Source organism: Scyliorhinus canicula, chromosome 14 (assembly GCF_902713615.1).
Source record: "Scyliorhinus canicula chromosome 14, sScyCan1.1, whole genome shotgun sequence".
Classification (NCBI taxonomy): Eukaryota; Metazoa; Chordata; class Chondrichthyes; order Carcharhiniformes; family Scyliorhinidae; genus Scyliorhinus; species Scyliorhinus canicula.
Window position 1 is genome coordinate 89,124,351 of NC_052159.1, and position 5,488 is coordinate 89,129,838.

The following is a 5,488-nucleotide window of genomic DNA, read 5'->3' on the forward strand; positions in this document are numbered from 1 at the left end:
GCTGAGGAGGTCAGTAGCCATCTTTGCTCACAGGCAAAGGGCCCAGGGACGCTGGGCATCATACTAGTTGTGCACAAGGTTGTTTTACAATTCCCCACTCTCCCGATGGTGCCGCCCCCCCCCTCCCTCCCATTCCCCCTCACCCCCTACCTACCTCCCCCAGTTCCCTCAGTGAACCTCGATGTGCTTTGCCTTCCCAGCTCTACCTCTACATCTAGGTGTGTCACCAGGATGCACACCTGGGGTGGAGGAAGCCAGCTGCTTACCTCGTCCCTTGGCCTTCGATGCCCCTGGCAAGCATCTTCTGGGACCAGAAGGCCCCAGCTCACTTGTCGGCGGCACATGCACAGCCGTGCCGCCCAGTTCCAGTTGATGACTGTGAGATGCGTCCTCATCAGAGGAATGGAACTCGGGGGAGCTGGTGGCCACCGTCGCCATTCCATGGGACTGGTCCGGGTTGCCAGCCAGTGTCCCCTCCTCCCACTCTGTGCCAATCGGGCCCTGGGGTACATCTAGGGAGGGAGGGGCAACTGGTTCGAGCTATTGGTGGCACCATCGTGTTGACACCCTCAGCGATGCTCCTCAGTGTCTGGGACATGCTCTGCAGTGCCTCAGCAATGCTCATCTGAGACTGGGACAAACTCTGCCATTCCCATCTGAGAGCAGGACATGTCATGCAGAATCTCATCAAGGTCAGCCTGGCACTGGCAAACATCCCCCAGTGAGGCAGACCTTCTGTCGAGTCCCTCATCCATGTCCACTACCGACTGCGCTATGCCATGGACACCATCACTAATTACGCAGACGTCATGCACCAGGCTCTCCACTGCGGTCGCCACCTTGCAGTGTTGGCGTCGGTGCCACATATTGCTGGCAATATCTCCTGCACCCATTGCCTCTGGGACTCCTACAATCAGCCATGGATCTGCTGGAGTGTCGCTGACATCTCCCTCTGAGTGTCCTGATTGCTGCACATCAGCTCTGGGAATACCCCTTCCACAGACTCAGCATCCGGCTGGGGCCCAGCTGGGTCCGAGGATCTAGCAGAACTCCAAGCTGTCTCACCTGGGGGTTCCTGCCTTCACTTGTTATGCATCAGCAGCTGTGTGATGCTCACCAGATTGTGTCCCAGGAGCCTGACCACTAATATTTCCCATTGATGTGCGGGTATCTGCGCTGGTGGAGATTGGGGATGACAGCTGTGATGTCTCGATCGAGTCTTCCGCAGAGCTCCCTTTCGAGGTGGTTGGGGGTCGCATGGAGAGTTGGGGGTGCTGGATGCTCATGTGGGGGTGGACAGGTCTCGGGGCGGGGAAGGGGGTTGGTGTCTACTCTCTTACGCTGCCTGGTGGAGGCCGTTGACATTTTTCCGGCACTGGAGGCCAGTCCTCCTGGTCACACTGCTGGCGCTTACAGTCATCCCAGGCAGCACTGGCTGCCCTGTGGCTCACCCTCTGGGACCCTCAGGGAAACAGGACATCTCTCCTGGCCTCCACTACATCTAGGGGCCTCCCCAGATCTGTACCCCCTAAGCTTAGGGCCGGTCTTTTTGGCGCCATTGTTGTGATCTAGCTGGGCTTGGCTGAGCAAGTGCTGCTTAAGTGTTGCTCTACCTTGTTAGCGGGGGGCTGGTGAGCGCGGTGTCGGTGAACCAGCTGGCGAGCCTTCAATTGCAGCGAGAAGCCCGTGAGGCCTCGTTAAGTGGACCAATTAACATTGAATAGTGTTGCCTGCCTCATTGGACTCAGCGCTGGGAAGCTCGCAGCAGTTTCCGCTCACTACCACACTTCGAAATCTTTCCGGAAATCGGGCCCTTAGTCATGTTTTGGGTGATTTGCGCACCACAGCACACTTTCCTCCAGCCTTGTGAACAATGCTTCTTTACTTTCTGTTCCTTAGTGCAGTACTAAATTTACAGAAGCAATGGGGGAGAAATGCACCTCACAAATACCAATCTTTCACCTGAAAATTGGGAGTGAGCCATATCTTGGCCCAAGGCTCATCTGAAACATTTGTAAAGCAACTTAGCTGAGCAAATCAGGTATAAATGGTCAGAACAGGGATTTATTTGGGTCCATTGCTGAATGACCTAAGCAGCAGACTTTAAAGGCACTGCAGGAGGCTGTTCAAAAAAAAGGCCATAGCAATTATGGGCGGGATTCTCCGCCCTGTCGCGTCACATTTCTGCCCCAACCCGCCGGCAGGATTCTCTGTTACACCAGCCGGTCAATGGGGTTTCCCATTGTGGGGCAGCTCCACGCTGTCGGGAAACTCCCGGGCGCTGGCATAACGGAGAATCACGCCGGCGGAGAATCCCGCACAACAAGTTTGTACTTTTGTAGACATGGGAGAAGCTGAAGTGACTTGAATGATTCCTGGCCTGGCTTCTTGGCTCAGAATGAAGGTACTGATGGAGCAGCAAAAGGCCATTATGGAGGTTGTGTGACATGCAAGAGAGCAGATTCAAAGTATCAGAAGGTTTTGATATCTTTCTAAATCAATTTAAAACTGAAACTTCTGAGTATCAGGGAATGTTTCGAAGTAATCAATCAATTTTAAGAAGCTTACATTGCATCAGTCTGATAAATATCAAGAGCGTTTATGCACATATTGTCACATTCAAAAGTAGAGGATTAATCATTGTTAGCTTGCGTTTGTCAGTTATACAAACCAGTACTGCAGTAAAGATGATATGAGGAAATGTACCAAGGCTGGAAGATGACTAGAAAACCTGCAGCACAACATCTGAGCCATGAATCGTGGTGCCATTCACTGAGGGACATGTCCCAGATGCAGGTTAGCAATGCTGAGGCACTCCAGGGCTTGGCCCAGTTACAGAGGACCATCGCTGAGAACTTCAACACCATGGGGGGCCTCCAGGACTGGCACCGCCAGTTGACTCAGAAGCTTCTGGAGTTCACTCCAGCTGCCCCTCCGTCCCAGAGCCCAACTGCTGTGCCAGGTTTTCGAGGACTCAACAGACCACCACAAATCGACACACGTGCAGAAGACTTGAGGCTCACTGGGAACTAAACTTTAAATTAATTTAATCATTTACGTTTTGAGTTTCATGACACCTTGCTCCTACAGTGAAAGTTTTTTTTAAAATTAGTTAATGGGATGTGGGTATTGCAGGCAGTGCCAGCATTTACTGCCATCCCTTATTGCTATTGAGGGGGGCAGTTAAGAGTCAACCACATTGCTGTGGGTCACGTAGGTCAGACCAGGTAAGGATGGCCGATTTCCCTAAAGGACATTAGTGAACAAGATGGGTTATTATGAAAATTGCCAATGGTTTCAGGTCATCATTTGACTTTTAATTCCAGATTTTATTTTGTTTTTAATTAAAATTTCACTATCTGCAGTGGCAGGATTTGAACTTGGGTCTCATTCGCATTACTCTGAGATGCTGATTTACTAGTCCAGTGACAATACCACTATGCCACCACCTCCCTTTGCAACAGTTTTGCACTTTTTTTTACAAGTACTTTAGATTGCAAATTTTTAACAAGCAGCTTATTATATTCTATACAAGTGAAATTGGCCAAATTTAAACATTATAGAATTATTATAACAGGTTATTTTAGACCTAGTACATATAGTGCAATGAAATAGGATCAGTTAATAATGTTGGTAGAGGAGCCATAAGGCAACATTTACCATAATAGGATAGCATTTTACATTCAGTGTGAAGGTGAGAAGTGTGGGTCTGAGACAAGTGTCATAAACTTAAAGAAAGGCAATTAGAAGGTTATGAAGATGAAGTTGGATGAGGTGCACTAGGAAAAAAGGTTAAAAGATAGGACAATAGAGAGCAGTGGCAAATATTTAATGAGCTATTTCATAACTCTCAGTAAAGATATAGTCCTTTAAGAAAGAAAGACTCTTTTCAATTTTTAAAAATAATCTTTATTGTCACAAGTAGGCTTACATTAACACTATAATGAAGTTACTGTGAAAAGCACCTAATCGACACATTCTGGCACCTGTTCAGATACACAGCGGCCGGGATTCTCTCCCAACCGGCGAGTCGGTGCCAAAGAGTGGCATGAACCACCCCAGCGTTGGGCTGCCCGGAAGTTGTGGAATCCTCCGCACTTCCGGGGCTAGGCGGCACTGGAGTGGTTGCGCCGCGCCAAATGGCGCCGAAGGGACTCTGCCGGCCGGCGCATGCGCAGAACCGCTGGCTTGATCCCTGCGCATGCGCAGGGATTTTCTTCTCCCCGCCGGCCATGGCGGAGCTTTACAGGGGCCGGCACGGAGGGAAAGAATGCTCCCATGGCACAGGCCCGCCCACAGATTGGTGGGCCCCAATTGCGGGCCAAGCCACCGTGGGGCCCCCCTTGGGCAGGCCGCCCTCAGAGCCACGTCCCGTCGGTATGGACCATGTCTAATCCACGCCGGCAGGACTGGCCGAAAACGGGTGGCCGCTCAACCCATCGGGGCCCGGAGAATCGCCGTGGGGGGGGGGGGGGGGGGGAAGCACAGCCAACAGCCTCGCCCCCACCAAAAGACCAGCGCCGCAGAATTCGCAGCCGGATTCACGTCGCCCCCCCCCCCGGCGATTCTCCACTCCGGCAGAATTTAGAATACCCAATTCACATAACAGCACGCTTTTCGGGATTTGTGGGAGGAAACTGGAGCACCCGGAGGAAACACATGCAGACACGCGGCGAATGTGCAGACTCCGCACAGACAGTGACCCAAGCCGGGAGTCGAACCTGAAGCTGTGAAGCAATTGTGCTACAGTGCCACCTAAAAGGATCACATATCCATCCTCAGGCATGGACAGGGTTCGAACCTGTGATTCTCGGTTTACAAGACCAATGCCTTACCATTTGGCCACCGCGCCTGTGCTACCAAAGCAATGCACCATCTGTGGTTAACTAAAGAAATTAAGGATAGTATCAACTTGAAGGAAAAAGCAAATAATACTGCAAAGATTAGGGGCGGGATGCTTCATCCCAGGAAGCACAGAATGCAATCCCCAATGGGACGGACGATCGGGCGCGGGGGGGAAAATTAGGATCGGCATCCGAACGCGATGCTCCGACCCACAGTGACAGTGTGAATGAGGTCCATGATGCATGCAGGTTGGGAGATATAAATAATTACGGATGCATTTAGTTAGTGGATCTGCCACCCTATGCCTCGGTCTCCCATGATTCTCCGGTCTCCACATGGGCACAGATCGCTTGTAGTCTCATCAATCGTGAACCTGATGCGGTGGGACAAGGGGATACGCTGGTAGGGACCATCCAAGCCCACCTGAGGGCCAACCCCACAACAATGCACTATCGGCCCATGCCTCCTCGAGCAGATCCCCTCCCCACACCCTACCCACAGGGACCCCTGAAAAAGGGCCCCTCCCGGAACCCATGTATTAGGAAGACCCCCCTCAGGGACCCCTATAATATGGTGACTCCCCCACAGGGACCCTTGTAATCGGGTTCTCCCTCAGGAACTCCTTTAATAGGGGGACGCCCAC

General features: G+C 51.8%; 1 non-coding gene across 1 annotated transcript; it reads right to left on the bottom strand.

The window, feature by feature from the left end:
- Positions 1-4,780: 4,780 nt before the first annotated feature.
- On the bottom strand, positions 4,781-4,852 carry trnat-ugu. Its single transcript has one exon. It is a non-coding gene; the product is annotated as a tRNA-Thr (tRNA).
- Between the last annotated feature and the right edge of the window lie 636 nt (positions 4,853-5,488).